The sequence below is a fragment of the Symphalangus syndactylus genome, chromosome 14, assembly GCF_028878055.3.
Source record: "Symphalangus syndactylus isolate Jambi chromosome 14, NHGRI_mSymSyn1-v2.1_pri, whole genome shotgun sequence".
Lineage (NCBI taxonomy): Eukaryota > Metazoa > Chordata > Mammalia > Primates > Hylobatidae > Symphalangus > Symphalangus syndactylus.
In genome coordinates, this window is record NC_072436.2 from 17,355,803 (window position 1) to 17,374,774 (window position 18,972).

Sequence of the window (18,972 nt, forward strand, 5' to 3'; positions counted from 1 at the left end):
CTAACTGATGGCTCCACACCCCTTCTCTGGGGTCCAGGCCTGGCTAGCACCTGAACATTCCACCTGGATAACCAGCTGGCCACAACATGCCCGAAACTGGACCTGGCATCTTCTCCCCAAACCAGCTGCGGTATTTCCATCTCCGTCACCTTGCCCTCACTGCTGATGCTTCCCTCTCCCCCAGACAACCCCCACCCTCCAATCTAACACAATCTTGTTGATTCCACCTCCAAAACAGCTCCACAATCCCCATTCTTCTCACCACCCCCATCGTCAGCACCAGAATCCTAGCGAAAAAGCCACCTCCTCTCCCCTCAGCATCATTTTTCTTCTGGACAGGGAACAGTTTCCACATAGGATGGAAAAGAAAACGAAGTCCACCAAAGGAGGTATTTCTCCCTGGGAGATCGTCTCTGCCCTGGAGTCTTAACAGCAGCAGCCTCCAAACTAGACTCTCAGCTGGCACACCTACCTCCTTCCATCCACACTCCTCTGCACTGCCAGGAGGGGTGCAGAAAATTGCCAGGCTGGAAATTTCATTTCGGGGCCTTCTTGTTGGCATTAGGATAAAGCCCTGGAGCCTGGATGTGGCTCACTAATGAGGCCAGTGCAGGCCCCATGCATTCTCCTCCTGTTCCCGCTTCCTTTCCTCTTCTTGCCATTAGGACTCCAACCACAAGAGCCCCCCTCCAGTTCTGAGTCAGATGTGAATGGGCCAGGCTGTCTTTCCCTCCAAACTCTCTACCCTGCTGTTCCCTGTGCCTGACTTCTGTCTGCCATAAGGGTGACCTTTTTGAGAGGTTTCTCCTTTGCATTATGCATTCCCACCACCACCTGCACACCATCCACACCCCTTCCCCGACTCTTGCAGTCCTTGCTTAACGTTGCATGCTTTGGTAAATGCTAAGCTCCATGAGCTCAAAGACTACATCATCCTGCTCCCCTTCCCCTCCTCCTGTGCAGAGTGACAGTCCAATGCCGTTGGATTGATCAGTGAGCAAATGACTCACAGGGTCCCCTTCCTCCCTGGAGCTCCCCTGACTGCCCCGCCAATCCTCGGTGGCCCCACTCTTCCCTGAGTGCCCATCTGCCTAGCTCCTGTATCCGCAGTGAGCCCATGCCTGGTGATGCCTCACACCGTTAGTCATCCCTCACAGTGTGAATCCTATCTCTCAGGCCAGCTTGTGAAGGCCTCTGGGCAGAGCCATGTCGACACCTCTTTGTGTTGCTAGGGCCTGGCCTATAACTGGTATTCACTGAGCAGGAAAGGTCAACAAGACAAGTCATCACTTTGAGACCCTCTGTGTTGAGGAATTGAGGGTCCTTTATTGCATGCTCATCAAAGATCATTCAGGAACATCCTCAACTTCATCTTTCCTCACACTGCACGTGACTCTCCTCTAAGAAAGGCTGGAGATGGAGACAGAAGTGGGTTTGTGGGGCCTTGGGCTGATCCTGCCACTCAAACAAGCCCTCAGGACACACACACATATGCACACACACACATATATGCACACACACGCACACACACATGTGCACACACACATGCACACATACACATGCACACACACACCTATGTGCACACACACATGCACACACTCAAAATCAGTGCCTCCCCACCACCCAGAGATGACATCCAAGCACCTTGGCATAATTTATAAGCCTAGGACTCTGATCCTCACCATTCATTCATTCATTGATTCGTTCAAAACCCAAAAGCCAAGCTGAGAGATACATCTGCATTTTCTCCTCTGAAGCACGTATTAATATATTATTCCCACCCCCTTCTTTCTCCTCAAAGAGGAACCAGATCAAAGAAGTTACCTGACTGACCCAAGGTCATGCAGGTCCTAATTGGCAAAGCCAGGGCTTGAATCAGAGTTCATCTCACCCAGGCCTGCTCTTGCAGCCCCTGTGCTGGCCGGCCACATCTCCTCCCACCTTGCAGCCCCCAGCCCTGCACCCTCCAGCCCCATCATGCTGAAATAGCTAAAGTTCCCAGAAGCCACCGTTCCTCACACACATCCTGGCTTTTCACAAATGACACCGTCTGCCTGTGAGTGTTCCCGACTGCCCCGCCTGGCTCGTGCCATTTAGGATGCTCATTGGAGACACCTTCCCCAGGGCCATTACGGCCCTGTAAGTGTGCCTCTGCAGCAGCCTGATGTATCAAGGGCTTCACTCTGTTGCACACTTGTCCCACTGCCAAGTGGCCCATCCATCTCCCCTGTGAGCCTGGGAGCTCCTTGAGGCAGAGGTTTCCTTCTTGCTCACTCTGACATCTCGTGGCACATAGTATGTGCTCAGAAAGCATCTGCTGAATGAATGAATTGACCTTTGAGTGAAAGAATGAATGGTTGAAATGCATATTCTGCATTATGGCTAAGAGCTGAGGGCATTTGCATGGGATGGGAGTCAAGGGTACCGAAATCTAGGGGCTAAGGTGGGGGGGATCCTTCTTGGGTAGGTGGGGATGGGGGAGCCAGTGCAAAAGGGAGGGAATGAGTTCTAGGATAGGGATGGGATCCTGCGGGGCCATTTGGAGAGAAGGTTCTGATGCCAACATTGATCTTCTGAGAAGAGGCAGAGGAGGTGGTGGTGCAGTGAGGACAGCCACCTCGCCGCCTCCCACAGGCTGCTCAGTGAGCCTCCGGTTCCCATTCTTTCCCCCGTTTCCCTCTTCCCTTCTCATTCATCCTATTGACAATCTCACATGGGGCTTTTTTGGACCACGTGTTTTATTCCCTGTCACCAGCCAAGCAGCCCTATTATATTAATTTATTGTCCTTTCCAGTAACTTGTTGCCTTCCTGTAAACTCTCCCTTTCCCTTGCTGGCTTTGACCATTGCCAAACCCTAGCTCCTGGCCTGCCCTCCTGCCTGCTATGCCCCTGGCCTGGCTAGAGTGAGCAAAGATCTCCTAGGACCCTCCTGGCATTCGCCCCCTCGAGGGCTGTTTCTGGGGCCCTCCCTCTCCCTGTGTCAGTTCCCCATGGAGAGCCTGTCTTGGATATCACACAGCTGGGGACAAGACCCATGGTTCTCCGGGCTTCTTGCCTCAAAGGCCAGCTCTCGCTTACTCCTTGGTGCCCTGTGGAGGGGTGGGCAGAGACGAGCCTCATCATGCCCTAAAGGGAATGAGGCCCAAAGAAATAGCCTGGCTGCCCAGGGCCACAAAGGCCTAGGAAGGTGGGTCTTGGACAGCCATCCACGGCCTCACCCGTGGGATGCACGTGATGGTTTTGCCTTTCCCAGGCAGCCCAAGTCCATGGGAATGATGTGCTCAGAGGGTAGATGGAACCCTTGCTCCTGCCTGAGACGTCTGCATGATTGAGGAGGGAGCACCCAGCGATGGCTCTGTTGCCTTTCCAAACCGCTTCATGCATTGCAGTGGAAGGAGCGTGGGCTTTGGAGATAGACAGCTTGGCATTCCAATCCCAGGGTCTACGCTGACCGTGTGTGTAACCTGGGTGAAGTCACTTCATGTCTTTGAGCATCAGTGTTGTCATCTGTGCAACGGAACAGTGGTGCTACCTGGGCTCAGGGATCACACACAGAGAGCACAGAGGTGCCCGGCCCTCATCACTGCAGACAGGGGTCCTGGGAAGGAGGCCCCCTGCTCCAGTCATGCTAGAGGGAAGAGGGCACCATAGCTGTGTGACTCTCACATCACTCTGTCTGGATGAGGGTGTCCCAGCAGGAAAAAGGGGAATACAAGGAGCCCCTCATTCTCTGCCTGAGCCCAAGAATACTAAACATCCCATCCACCTTCATCCCCAGCCCACCAGGGGAACGGCAGGAATTTTAGTTCTGGGAAAGAGGGGAGGCAACAGAAGAAGAATGGTGAATGGCTGGGGAGGGTGGGTGCCATGTTGGTCTCCTTCCCAGAAAGCTCCAGCCTCTGGGGAAGGGGTTGGAAAGGACCTATCAACACATAAGCTATCAATCACACTGTGCCTCCCGCCAACATGCCAATCCTGCTGCCCGAGGGTCCCTGCTGTACAGAATGTCATCAGTCACCATTAGCTGAGCTCAGGCCCAACTGCAGACCAGCTGTCATGACGCGATTCTGGGGCCAGGGAGGGCAAACAGAGGCCCAAGCGTGGAGAAGTAGCCAGTAGGAATGAGAAGCGATAGGTCAGAGGGATGCGGGGGCAGGTAAGGGATGACCACAGAGCCTGGAGATGGGAAAATCCCTTTCATTCATTCCCTTGCTCAATGTCCACTGAGCTCCTATTCTGTGGAAGACACCAGATTAAGGACTGAAGGTACAGAAATGACCAAGATGTACAAGGTCCAGTAAGGCTCTCAGAAGTTTAGGGCTGTCGTGATGGACATGTGAGCATACAAGAGGGGGCTCGCTTCTGCTGGGGCAGCATCTGGGAAATCTGCATAGAGAAAGGGGCTCCGCGCAGTGCCAGCCCGTTGATTGGGGGGTACAGGTGAGGGGGTGGTTCCATTTGCTGCTATAACAAAGTACTGCGACTGGGTAGCTTCAAACAACAGAAATTTCTTGTCGCGCAGTTCTGGAGGCCAGTAGGCTGAAATCAAAGTGCCAGCAAGGCCACGCTCCCTCTGCAGTCTGTAAGGGAAGTCCCATCCTTGCCTCTTCTGGTTTCTGGGGCTGCTAGCGATTCTGGTGTTCCCATGCCGGCAGCTACCTTGTCCCATCTCCACCTATCTTCACGTGGCCATCTTCTCCTTGTGTCTTTTTCATCAGTCATGTGAGATTAGAGTCACCTCTCATGACCTCATCTTAACTTGATTACATCTGCAAAGACCGCTTCTATAATAAATAAGATCACAATCACGGGTATCCAGGATTAGGACTTCAATGCAATTCAGCCTTTAATATGGGGCATAGCAGAAATCCATGAAGAGCTTTCAGCAGCACCAGCCCTCCTCTCATCAAGAAGGGAAGCTTGGTCTCTGTCGGGGAAAAGAGGCTCTCCTGGCATAACCAGACATCCTCAAACAGGCCCAATTGCAGAGCCTAGACTTGGAAGGGGACAGCGGGTGACTGTGAAACCTTCATGCCCATTTAACAGATGGAAAAAATGAGGCCAAGAGCTATCAAGTGAGACAGAGTGACTTGGTATCAGAAAATCCAGCTCCAATTCTCCCTTGGTCTCTTCTGCGTCAGTTTTCCCATCTGCCAGCAAGAGAGGTTGGGCTAGATGAGTTCCACAGAAGCTTCCCACTAGAGAAGCTGAGAAGCTGTGGCAGCCACAGTCGGGACATGGCCTGGCCTCCAGCCCAGGGCCTTCCCTGATGTCCAGCCTCAGCTGCCTCTTCCTCCCTCATCTCACCCGCAAGAGGAGCTGGGGACCAGAGACAGAGTCACAAACTCCATTTGAATGTGAACCTTGGCACCATGGAGATGCTCAGGGTGAGCCCAGTCTGCTCTCTCATTAGTATGAATTTCCTTGTGTTTCTGTCTCTCTCCTCTTCCCTGGTATCAGCTGCTGGCCCCAGGTTCCTCCAGAGAGGAGCTGGGGTGGGTGGGGTGGTGCTGATTAGATCTGGGGACATGACATTGAGCGAGAGAAGCAAGGGGAGCTGCTGACCTCTTTGGGTGGATAACCATCAGGAGGTGATAGCAGAGTCCAGATACCGTCACCTTCTCCTGCAGATGTTGGTTCAGCCACCTTTCCTGTCCCACAGATGGGCTATGCGTTTTCAAAGCAGAAGAGCAGAGGCGGCAGAGAACCCCAGCTGGTTCCCAGGCAAGGATAATGAATACAGTCCCCTGGAACGTGGGGGCCTGCCGTCTGTCCCTCCCCACCACCAACTGCCCCCCTTCAGCAGACTCCTCTGCTTCCCCAAGCAGGTGGGCCAGGCTGTTGTCTGGGAATGCCACCTGCCACCAGGCACATGAGCGAAGGCAGCCAGGCCAGGATGAGGTGGCTGCAGCCTGGAGCAGGGGTCGGCACAGCATCTCTCCTCCCTGCCTTTGGGGCAGCCCATCCGCCCACCCTAGAGCTCCGCCAGAGCAAAGCCCTGCCTTCTCTCTCTGGGGCGCTCAGAGTTGCACACTCTGGGTTGGTCTTTGATGACACCGGGCTTGTGGAAGGAGCAAGAAAACAAACCTTTAATGTGGACCTGCAACACCATCCAGGCCACTTCCATTATGTAACCTTGGGAGTCACTCAACTCTGCAAGCCTTAGTGCCCTCCTCTGTAAAGTGAGGCCGTGAATAGTTCCGACTCCGCGGCATTGCTGTGTGGTGCAAATAAGAAAATACACTTGACGCACCAGCACGAGGCCTGGCACCTGCCTGGTTCCTATGATCTCTGTATGCCAAGCCCTCAGCCAGGCAAAGTGTCCCCAGGTTTTTCTCCAGTTCTATGGTATTGAATCCTAACAAAACCCAGCAAGGGAGGTGTCACAGGACTCCCTGGTGCATGCCAGGAGACTGTGGCTCAGAAAACAGGTGTTGACTCTGTCTCGAGCAGTCTGTAAATGTGAAGTTGGGGCTCACCCCCGCCCCCTGACTCCCATCCACTAGCAAAGCCAAGGCCTTCTGTCATTGCAAATGGCCTGCAAACTTGAGAGTGATTGGAAATGCATCCCCACCCTCCAGAACCCAGAGGAGACCCAGCACCTGAGCCCACACATGGGAGAAGCTCCTGAGTACAGGCAGGGCAAGGGCGGGAGGCAGGAAGGCAGGAGCCAGATGATGGCTTAGCGCAGGAAGGAGCACAGCACCTGGAGTTGCTTTTTAGTCTTCTTCCCAAGGACTGCATGGGGCTGGCAGGGAGAAGAGGGGAAGTAGGAGGCCACGTGATACCTGGCACCCCTTGTATGTTTTTTATTTTTTGTTTTTTTGATGGGGGTAAGATTTGCATGACATAAAATTAGCCATTTTAAGACTGACTCATGCCTTAACCCTAGCACTTTGGGAGGCCGAGGTGGGTACATTGCTTGAGTCCAAGAGTTCGAGATCAGTCTGGGCAACATGTCAAAACCTCATCTCTACTAAAAATACAAAACATTAGCCAAGCATGGTGGCACACACCTGTGGTCCCAGCTACTCGGGAGGCTAAAGTGGGAGGATCACTTGAGCCTGGGAGTTCAAGGCTGCAGTGAGCTATGATGGCACCACCACACTCCAGCCTGGGCAGCAAAGCGAGACCCTGTCTCAAAAAAAAAAAAAAAATCATTTTCAAGTGAACAATTCAGTGGCACTTAGTACATTCACAATCATGTACAACCACCACTGAGTTCCAGAATACTTTCATCACCCCAGAAGGAAGCCTGTACCCACTAACAGTCACTCATTCCCCTTTCTCCCAACCACCTGTCAATCACAAATCTGAGTCCCGTCTCTATGGATCTACCTACTCTGGATATCTCATATAAATGGCATCATACAATAGTTGACCTCTTATTTAGTTTGATGGCAAGAGGGGGAAGGAGCTGCTGCTGGAGCCCCTCCAGGCCCTGCCTGAAGCTTCTGCTTCTGGGGAAGTTTCTAGATGCTCAGAGGGAGCAGCCCAGTCTGCCCTAGACCTTTGTTTACCTCCCTCCATGGGGCTCTGCTGTGTAGTGGACTGAGCACCCGTGGTCCTGGGCTTTGGTCTCAGCTCAGCAGCTGATACAGAGTCCCCAGGAGAGCTGCTGCACCTCTCTGGGCCCCAGGGGTCTCGTCTGTGAAGCGAGTGGTTGAACTTGTGGGTCTCTGTTGCTGCTTTTGCCCCCCCCCCCACTACCCCCAATAAGTTCTAAGGAGAGACGGGGCTCCCTGTGGTAGAGACAAAGGGCCACTGCTGATTGGAGGGGAGGAGATCCAGAAGCTGCTTCTAAAATGGAAAGAAAGAGAGAGGAAGTGGCCTTGACCTTGGTCCAGCAAGGGGCAGTGGGCCACCAGACCTCATGAGTTCTCTGCCAACCACGGGAGCCAGTAAAAGGGATAAAGAAGGTGACCGGGGCAGGAGCAGAGGCCAGCGTCCAGGGGTGCACAAGGGCCTGCTTCCCTCCAGATTGGGTGCAGCCCCAGATGGGTGACACCAGGATACCAGGGTGGCCGTGGGCCCCAGGAGTGACTGGGGAGGAGGCCGCATGTGTGTGGTGTGTGCTGGCCGGCAGGCGTGTGCAGGCTTCTGTGTATAATCTGGCTTGTAAATTGCTCGGGGACTGTAACTGCGGAAAGGGCCATAGAGCCGCATGGTGTTATTATTTATGATAAAGCACAGAGGTGCCTGCCAGGGACTAGAATGGGCTGAGCACTGCGCACAGGATGGACGGCAAATTGAACTCCAATTTTCTGCTCGGCAGTCTTTGTTACACGCCACAAAGCGCTGGTACACCGGGGTCACCAGCCTGACGAATGTGTGTTCTTCAGCTGTGGCTCCATCTCTCAGCCTCCGTGCAGAGAGCAACTCATGCTTTGTTTTTTCTGCCCTGCGGGGCCCAGCCTCGGAATCTGTTCCTGGGTTCCAAACACAGCCTGGATGGAGGGGAGGTCAGAGGCCTTGCATGGAGGCAGGCGGCTATGGGTTCAAAACCCGGCTCTGCCACTGACACACATGTGACTGGGTACCTCTCTCCTCTGAGCTTCAGATGAGAGAAATAAAAGGGAAGTCCTCTAGCACTCCCCTAAGGAGGCTGGGAGGATTAAATCGGTAAACATGAGTTGCTCGGCGTGGAGTAGGCCTTTAACAAATACCCACCTTTCTTTCTTCTCCCTGGGCTGAGCAGCCTCACCCTGAAGCCAGGAAATTGAGGAGAAGCCCCTGAAATTGGGCAGACAGGCCCCGTCTGGGGGTGGTGAGGTCAAGCCCCTAAGGACACCTGCTGTCCAGCTCAGCCCTCTTTATTCAATATTGGGAAACCAATGCTAGTGTTAATTCAGAGCCACCGCCCCTAATTCCCATCTTTCCCCCACTTCCATCTCTCCCTCCTTTTAGGTAATGGCCCTTCTCCAAGGGTGGACAAGAGGAGGAACAGGGGCTGCCCCAGGAAGCATGCCAGCCAGAGCTCTGGGGTGCTGGTCCCTTCCTCACGGCACAGCCTTCTGTGCCCTGCATCTGGTGGCACCATCGTTGACAAGGAGGTAGACACCGGAGACCCCCAGACTGTGGGTTCTTGGAAGCATCCCTGGTCCTATGAGTCCTTGCTCTGGGCTCCTGCAGACCTGTGGGAAGCCAGTGTCCCTTTGTCACCAGAGTCCCCAGGCTTAGGGGATGGGCAAAAGAGTGGTACCTGCATGGTGGAGAAAGTCACCCGTGAGAAGAGTGACAGAGGTGAGGCAGAGCCAACTCTCATGAAGCCACCCAGGCCAGCCAGGCCATTGATCAATTTCTAGGAGGTCTCAAGTCCCAGCTGTAAAACTAGATAATTGCTCCAAGCATGCTGTCCTGCCTTGGGGTCACTGAGGGGAAGAGGACTGTGGTCCATGTAACACCATCGGGCTTCTTGGGAGGAATTCCAGGAGTTAGTGAACATTGTATTATCGCCGCTTTTATAGCTCAAATGAATCTGAATACACTAAAATGATACTAGCACCGTTAGGCCAAAACATTCTAATCAATGGTATAAGTTTGATCTCTGAACCCTCTAAGGGAAATATAAGAAAGAGCTCCCTTCCCCTCTGTTAATTGCAAAATAAACCTATTGGAAATGAGAACCGTCTTTTTTCCATGCAAGGTTGGAAGTGCTTTGACCCTGTTTACCTGTATGGTTCAAACAGGAGGCCCTGGCTATGAGATGGGCTTGCAGAGGTTACACCAAGCCAAGATGAGGAATAATAACAGCCTCCTTTTCAAGGGCTCTTTCTCTGTACCAGGCACTGGTCGAAGCACTTACCCCTTTCCATAGGCCTATGAGGTAGGCACTACTATCCCTATTTTTCAAGAGAGGTGCAGCAGAGTTACAGAGTGATGCCCAGGGACACACAGCCTGTGACTGGCAGAGTCCACTGGGTTTGAACCCAGGTGGTCCCATTACAGGGCCCAGTAAGGTCATCCCCCAGATGGCTACTCGGCTCTTATAATGTCAGGGCTGGTAGGGAACTTTGTGATCTCCAGTCTGGTCCGCTCCCAAGAGGGGAGGGACCCGCTGGTCCACAGCAAGTTTGCTTGCCCACTTTCTCATGGATCTGGGCTCTTCTGCAGGCCAGGCTGTTGCCAGGCTCTGGAGCTAGGGAGATGGGGGAGCCCCAGCATGCCCAGCAGTGGGGGATGTAGCATGGGAATCACCAAGCATGCTGGGAGGGAGGTGATCTCCGGAATCTGAGGAGGACATCTAGAGAAGAGTTACAGAGGATGTAGCATTTGAGATTTGAAAGGGTGCTAGACAGGAACTAACATGGATTGAACACCGATGTTTTCCTGGTAAAGAAGGAAAGAAAGGGCTCCCCAGGGAAGAGAGTGGCATGGTGCACGTGGTGTGTCTGGGAAGGACCAGCTACGTCCAGCGAGGCAGGGCTCGGACTTCCTTCCGGTTCTCTGCCATGCTGCCTTCTGTGGAATGATGGACAAAGCTTCCTGTAGGTATTGCATGAGTTTCCTGGGCTGCCATGACAAAGTACTATAAACTGGGCAGCTTTAAACAACAGAAATCTATTCTCTCATGGTTCTGGAGGCCAGAAGTCTGAAATCAAGGTGACAGGGGCATGCTCCTTCTGCAGGCTCAACAGGAGGCTCCGTCCTGCCCCCGTCCTAGGCCTGCCTGGTGGCTCCTGGCAGTCCTTGGCGTTCTCTGGCCGGTAGATGCATCGCTTCAGTCCCTGCCTCTGTCTTTACTTGGCTCTTGTCTTCTCCTTGTGTGTCTCTTTCCCTGTGTTTCTTCTCCTCCTACAAAGACACCAGTCACAGAAGGCCCATCCTACTCCAGTGTGACCTCATCTTAACAAACTACATCTCCAAAGACTCGATTTCCAAATCAGGTCACATTCTGAGGTTTTGGGAAGGACATGAATTTAGGGGAGACATATTCAACCCAATACAGGCATCACCTAGTCTTGTCCCAGAGATGACTTTATTAACATCCCTTGGCTTCCATGTTGGGTCTTATTGTCATTCATTCACCACATATTTCCCAAGCATTTTCTTTGTCCCAGGCTCTGTGCCCAGTGCCAGGGCTATAGAAAAACAGGAGGCATGGGCCCAGCTCTCCTGGCATCTGTGTGGTGTGTTCTGCTTTTCTCTGTGACTTTTTTGGCTGGACGTACCATGGGCTGAGCTCAAGGAGGGCTCGGTGGCAGGCCCAGGGCACACAACCTTCCTTCCCCAGACTGGCCCTGCCACCCCACTTATGATTCCCTGGGGCCATGTCAAGGCTCGGTTGCACTAGCTGCCCTGGTGGCCAGTGCCCCCCTAATCAGATTAGATGTGTATTCAAACAAATTGATGATCCGTTCCATTAGATGCTTTTAGAACACGCTTCTCTGAGCAAGAAATCCATTCGGGAACAGCTGCGGAGGCCACGGCATAATTGATGATTGCACCGTCCCAGGCCCCGGACAGCAGAAGGTGCCTGGCTCCTGAAGGTCACTGGCGAGGATTAGACGAAGGAGGGCGAGAGTCTTCTTTCCTGGCTAATGAAGCGCTTGGCATGCAGGTGGCACCGGGGCCAGAGCTGGGCCAGGCATCTGCTAGGATACAGGGAGGGGCATAAATTAGCATCTCATTTGTGGGAGAAGGGAGGAGGAGGGAATCCGAGGGGAGGGGGCTAGGGTGCTCTGGGGCCCTGGCTGGTGAGGCAGGAGCAAGAGGCCTTGCCAGGCATGGGGCTGGGAGAGGGAAGGGACTCACCAGGAGCCCCGGGCCCTGCAGCCTTTATCGGGCAGCTAGAGAATCCCTGCCCCACCTGCTGCGGTGTGTGACGTGCAGACATTTCTTCTGGAGGGCAGGGGCTGAACAGGGCCACAGCAGCCTCCTCCTGGGCCCTCAGCACTCTGTCCAGTACCATCTCCCACCTGGGTTTGACCAAGGTTGTGGAACCAATCCATGCAGGCGTTTGCAACCCCTCCCCAGGCTCCAGCTGTCTCTACCAGTCCTGACCCTGCTCAAAACCTTATGAGCCTTCCCAGGCAAGACCCAATTTTTGAGCCAGCTTGGAATGGCCTTGAGGGGGCTGAATTTGGAAGCCTTAGATGTAAGACCTTCAAGAGACTGCGGGCTTCTTAGGGGAATGGTTCTGAGAAGCAGGAAACAGGTGGAATGATCATAACAGCCCCTGCCCCTCTTTCCCCATCTCCTTCCTATGTTGTCACCCCCAATGGTTTGTGTGGCAGAAAGGGGCACCTCTGAGGCTTCAAGCACTGTGGCTCCAACCTCACACACATTAGCTCATTTGTTCCTCCTGTAGCCTCTGGGGCAGGAGTTTCCATCTGTTTCACTGATGAGACAGGTAAGGCCCAGGAGGTGAATTTGCATGAGGTCAAACTCTAGTTAGCACGGAAATGGGATGTAAACCCAATTTATCTTCTCCTACTGGGATCTTAAAGCCAGATTCTTGAAAAGGTGGTTCCTCGGGAGCAGGGCTGCAGGGTGGGGTCCCCCAGCTTAGCCCCGTCTTCCCAAGAAGCCCTAAGGCTCTGGCCTCTGCCTCATTTTACTCGGCCCCCACGCCTGCATGCGTTCATCTTCTGTGCTGTTTGACCTCCATTTCCAGGCTTCTCTCCCTGCACTTTCTTAGCTCATCCACCTGAAATCCTCACCCCCTGAGTGGACCAGTCTCTTCTGGGATATTCTGCCTCTTTATCCTTCTAGCTAATTCCCAGGACTCATTCCCAGCTGGGCCACCTGTTTCTCCCTCACCCCAGAATCTGGCTTAGGGGCCGTGACATCGCAGGCTGGAGTAAGAATGGTGCATGACCTCTGCTTGTGGAGTCGAAACCAGTTCCCTAAGAGAGGCCACCAACCTCCTTGAATGTCCCCCATCCCTCTCACCACCCCTGGTGCTACAGGTTGGAGTATGAAGGGTGAGACAGCTTTGGGAAGTCTTATGCTAATAATAGAAAGATCCAGAGCTCTGGAACCTGCCAGATCTTGGTTTATGTCTATGTGGCAGAGTCCAATTACAGAACCTTTCTGAGCGTCAGTTTTCTCCTATTAAAATGGGGACAATGATAGTGGTTTCCTTGAGATGAACTCAGCCCTCTTAACTAAGATGATGGACGTAAAGTGCTTCGTGGATAAAAAGTTCCATGGTTAGTATGGAATAAAGGCAGCAGCAAGACTAGAAGTTTGGAGAGAAGTGAGGTTTGGTGAGAGCAGCCCACCCTGAGCCCCTGCTCCCTCTGACCCCGGGTCCGTCCTGCTCAGGTCTGTGGCCCGCCAGGGGTAAGGAGCACAGTTTTCCGCCCCTGGCACCCATTAGGAGGGCGTGGTAATCAATCCAGGACACGGTGGTGGGGCCAAGACTAGGAGATGGTGGGAGAAAAGTTTGCGAGTCTGGAAATCCTAGCTCCCACCCTGTTTCCAAGCATTCCAGGGAAGCTCATGATGACTGAACCCTTATTCCATGCCTGAGAAGAAGCCGCAAAAAGAGAGAGGTTTCTGCATGTTTCAGAGCTGGGTCCCTGCAGCTTGTTCTGGAGGGCAGATGGACATCATTTGGCCAGTTAGGTGGCTGGCAGAAGCCATGACCCGCTTCCTCCACCCACCGACCCATCCCAGCAGAATGGCTCCATGGGAGGTGTGGTTCCCAGAGCAGGGCTGGCTGAGAAGTCGAATCCCCTGAACAGTGAGATGGACACAGCCTGGGGACTCCAGAGAAAGATGACATTATTTTGCAGAGAAGGGGAAAAGTTGAAGTTGAGATTGGCTTCTGTATGGGGCCATTTAGCCTGGAGCCTAGGGAGGACAATGGGGATATTTAGTGCGCGTATCAAGGGAAGATGGCAATCAGCGACCCCCTGACCTGTTATGGGAAATTACAAGGAAGCCCCAGGCTGAGGCCTTTTGCTGGCCTCTGAAGGCTGCTCTTCATTTAAGCAGCTCAGGGTCTGGTGGTCCGGGACCTCCGAGCCATGTGACATGCCCAAATGACACACAGAGGGTCTGTCCTCTTCCCTGTCATCAATGGGATCACCCTGTGAACGGCCTACCTTGCACACTCACATACACGTATGCACATGTATACATATATCTGATCGTAGATAAGTAATTCATACCTGTGGTCCACAATATCAATGTTACACAAAGGTATAGAGTGAAAAGCTAGTCCCCCAACCCAAGTCCCCGGGCACCCAGATCTCCCTCAAGTGTCACTAGGATCCATTTTTCGTGGAGCCACTAGAAAAAGCCTGTGCCAATACAAGCAAATTGATTTTTATACTTGAAGAAGAAAAGCTTCTACGTAAACAGTAGCAGATTATCCACCCTATTCCATGCCTGAGCTTATCCACCCTATTCTTGTTTTTGTCACTTACCAGTAGTTCTCAAAGATCGCTCAGGCGCCGTCTGCTGCACAGAATTCTGTTGTTTGGAGGGACAATCGTTTCTTTAACCAGTGCCCTCTTGATAGGCATTCAGGCCATTTCCAAGCTTTTGCTGTTATAAGCTGAGCGGCTCTGAAGTGCTGTCATTTCACACATGCACAAGTGAGTCTGTGGAGGGTGAATTCCTTGAAGAGTTGGCGAATTGGAGGATGTGTGCATTTTTAGCTTTGATAGCATTGCCAAATTGCTCTCGTAGAGGGCGTACCAAAGCTACAGTCCCGCAAAGCTGTCTGCGAGGGTGCCTGTTGCTCTACAAATTCACCAGCCCAGAATATCACACTTTTACATCTTGGCCAATGTGATAGGGGAAAAAATGGTATCTTATTGAATTTTAGTTTTCCTTTCTCTTATCATGAGGCTGAGCATCTTTGTGTGAGTTCCAGGGGCATTTGTAATTCTTTTCTGTGAACTTCATATCCTTTGCCCATTTTTCTATTGGTTTGTTAATCTTTTTCTTATTGATTTGTGGGAACATTTCTATATCAGGAAAATTAGCTCTTTGCCCACGATAAGAGTTGCAAATATCTTTCCCCAGTTTGTCATTTGTTGCTTCTTTTTGTTTATGAGGGTTTTTTCTTCCAGGCAGAATTTCTGTGTAGTTGAAGGTATCAATCTGTTTTATGACCTTTTGGAGCTTGCATAGTACTTAGAAAGTACTTGGCGAGTACATTGCTTTGCCAAGACTGTATATTTTTAAATCTCTGATTTTTTTTCTAGGTCTTTTAGAATTTCATTTTTCATGTTTAAAACATTGATCTATCTAGCATTTATTTCGAGGTAAAAGTGCCAGAAAGAGATTCAACTTTATTTTTTTATCCCCAAATGGTTCCCTAGCTGTTTCAAAACCATTTATTGAATAATTGGTGTATTACCCACTGATTTGAAATTCTACTTTCATCATACATTAAATTTCCTCATATGTATTTAGGTCTATTTCTAGACTCCCAGACTGTTTCTTCATCAGTCTATTTTACAAGAAGGCCCTGTTTTAATTATTGCAGCTTTGTAATGTAGTTAAACGTCTATGCTAGTTTCCTCTGTTTGCTATACTTTTTCAGAATTTGTTTGGCTATTCTTTCATGGTTGTTGTTTTTATGTGAACTTTAGAATCACTTTGTCTACTTAAAATTCCTTCGTATGTGTGTGTGTGTGTGTGTGTGTGTTTGAGGTGAAGAAAAGTTTAAGAGAATGACATCTTTATAACGTTGATTCTTTCTATCCACAATTCTCCTTCCTTCTCAATTATCTCCTTTTCCACAGAGAGGGTGGCTAACAGGGCTGTTGTGTACAGTTGCACAGGTTGTTTACTGCACCATCCTAGTACTAAGGCTGAGGGGAGCCACTGGCAGCTGCCAACAGGATATGAGCTCTTCTCTCTGGGCTAATCTGCCCATCTTTATATATGATCAATAGTGTTAATAGCCACCCCTCCTAACACGTGCCAGGCTGTGTTCTAAGCACTATATATTTATTAATGTATTTAATCTTCAAAGCAAACATATCTCCAATTTATAGCTAAGGAAAATGAGGTACAAAGAGGTTAAGTAACTTTCCCAAGGTCACTGATTTGTGTTACCCTCCTAAGCATTCACAGCACAGAAATCTGTCCCTGCACATAAATACATACACATACACACAGATATGTGCACACAGAAACAGACCACAGACACACATACTTGAACACAAAGGCTTGCACACACAGATGTGCACTGACGCACACATTGACATTCACAGATATGTGAATGTCCACACATGCACATACATGCAGACACACCACACACACACACCTGCACACACAAACACATGCGCACATAGACACATCCACACGTTCTGTTATCCCAGCAGCATCTTCTTCCCCTCAGTCTGTCATTCTTCCTACAGCACACACCCTGCCAGCCCTGTGCCGTCTCTTGCTTTCAGATGAGGCAGGTCCTGGAGGAAAATCAGCTGTCACTACTCTGAGTCCTAGGTAGGGCGTCCCTCCCAGGATCCCTGTATCCAGAGGGCAGGTTGACTTTCCGAAGCGGGTGACTTCACCACAGGAGCTTGGGGAGAGGAACCTTGTGAGGACAACAGGAGGCGAGGAATGTGGAGCCCCCAGCCCAGGGCCTGGTACCCAGCAGGCTCTCAGGGAAAGGCCTCCCCTTCCCTCTCCTCCTCCCCAGAGTCATTATCTCCAGCAGCCTCTGGAATCAACCCATCCAAGCGAAAGTCATTCTGCTGCAGGCTGGCACCCCCAGGAGGGCTTGAAGAATGAACTGGCAAACGCAGACCTGGGAGGAAATTGCCCGGTGAGCAGGTTGACAGAGGTGAGGGCGTCTGGGCGCAGAGAGTGTGTGTGCTCGCGCGTGTGTGTGTGCTCACGCTTATGCACATGTGTGCATGCAGATACACACACTGCCCAGCCCTTCTGACTGTTCTGGCTCTGAGTCAGCCCCACATGGAAGGGATTTAATCACCCAGGGGCTGGATCGTTATTGTTTTAAAACAAACGAGTGATGACGGCAATGAACAGAGCGTTTTTAAAAGCGCGATTCAAAGGGCTCTTGAAAGCTGCTGGAGAATATGAATGCGCCTTTGAAGTAAGAATGTGCCCATTTGTTAAGCTGAGAGCAGAGCTGGCTGCTGCCAGGCGGGCGGCGGGCAGTGGGTCCTTTTCCTTGGCAAATGGGTGCCCACGAGCCTCTCCACCCTCCCTACCACCTGGCCAGAGGTGGCCTAAGACCCTGGAGGCACAAGCGCCCCTAGAAGGGACCAGCAGTGGTAGTCACACCTCCAAGTCCACACTCAGAAAGAGCATCTTCTCAACTGTTTTTAAGACGCTGCATTCACCTGACACTTGTTAAGAGCAATGGAGAGATGTGCATGAATGAGCAGGGAGAGATGCATGATTGAAACATTAGCAAGCCGGGCACGGTGGCTCAGGCCTGTAATCCCCGAAGTTTGGGAGGCTGAGGCAGGTGGATCATTTGAGGTCAGGAGTTGGAGACCAGCCTGGCCAGCATGGCAAAACCCCATCTCTACTAAAAATACAAAAGTTAGCTGGTGGTGCACGTCTGTGATCTCAGCTACTCGGGAGGCTGAGGTGGAGGGATCACCTGAGCCCCAGAGGTCAAGGCTGCAGTGAGCCAAGATCATGCCACTGCACTGCAGCCTAGGCAACCTTCCGAGACCCTGTCTCCAAAAAAACATGAAACATCAGCAGTCAGACAGACGTAGAGGGAGCAGTCGAAGGCAGCCTCCTGCCAGCACCTGCCCTCTGAGCCACCCTGAGGCCACCCTCAGGTTTGTCCCTCTGGTGGTCCCCACAGTGAGTTAGTAGCAGCCAGGGTGGGAGTTCAAGGAAAAGCCTCCCAACCTGCTGCAGGTTATATATGAATAAGATTGAGCTCTCGGGCCTGGGGGGTGCAAGGTTTGGGGGTGCTGTGCAGCAGGGCCAGCTGACTTGGGCCCCACATGTACATGATGGCTTCTGTTAAGTTGCGAATCTCTACCTGAACCCAGTGAGGCCTGGAAACAAAGGCTGAACCTGACCAAAGACCAGGACGTCCAGTACTGGGCAGATCTGATGGTACAGATCTGATAGACCTGGGTCCCGGGCTCCGGGCCTTCCTTATGGTCCAGCCTGGGGTGCAGGAGAAGGCCCGCTGCACCCAGCCACAGCCGGCTACCACCTGGGTTCACTCCCTTCCAGCCGTAAACCGCCCCCTCCCTAGCCCCTTCCTCTTCTTTGGTTGATTTGCTCCATTTCTTTTACTTTTTTTTCTTTCCTTCTTTTTTTTTTTTTTTTTTTTTTTTTTTTTTTTTTTTTTTTTTTTTTTTTTGTAGAGATGGAGTCTTGCTCTGTTGCCCAGGCTAGAGTGCAGTGCCGCGATCTTGGCTCACTGCAACCTCCGCCTCCTGAGTTTAAGCAATTCTCCTGCCTCAGCCTCCCAAGTAGCTGGGACAACAGGTGCCCGACACCATGCCCGGCTAATTTCTTCTGTATTTTAGTAGAGATGGGATTTCACCGTATTGCCCAGGCACCATGTTACTCCTGATCCACCCGCCTCAGCCTCCCAACATTTTTTTTTTTTTTTTTTGGTAAAGAGGGGGTCTCACCATGTTGCCCAATCTGGTATTGAACTCTTGGCCTCAAGCGATCCTCCCACCTCGGCCTCCCAGAGCACTGGGCTTACAGGCATGAGCCACCATGGCCAGCCTGGTTTGTTCCATTTCTTAAGCCAAAAGAAGGCTGTCTGGTGTTTTCCACCCTCCAGGCTCACAGGGGAAAATTAACTGTCTGACCAAGATGGGCCTGGGGCATCAGCCAGCACTGAGGGTGGTGGAGCCCCTTCCCTGGAGGGGACACCTTACTTTAGGGTTCAGGAAGGAAATGAACATTGGCAGAACATCTACTCTGGGCCAGGCACGGAGCCAGCATTTTCACCATCACTATTTCCTTCCATCCTTAGATGTGAAGGCAGATATTTCTTTTCCTGTGTCCACTGATAGAGAAATAGAGACTCAAATAAAGGAACGCTT

General features: G+C 51.8%; 1 protein-coding gene and 1 long non-coding RNA gene across 3 annotated transcripts in view; one reads left to right on the forward strand and one right to left on the reverse strand.

Annotated features, from left to right (window-relative positions):
* The window catches only part of SDK2 (sidekick cell adhesion molecule 2), a 306,801-nt gene that overhangs the window by 116,444 nt on the left and 171,385 nt on the right, over positions 1-18,972 (forward strand). The window lies entirely within an intron of this gene.
* Positions 9,427-14,487, reverse strand: LOC129462425 (uncharacterized). Its single transcript, XR_008650847.1, has 2 exons — positions 14,380-14,487; positions 9,427-11,595 (listed from the first exon to the last, which is right to left on the reverse strand). It is a non-coding gene; the product is annotated as an uncharacterized lncRNA (long non-coding RNA).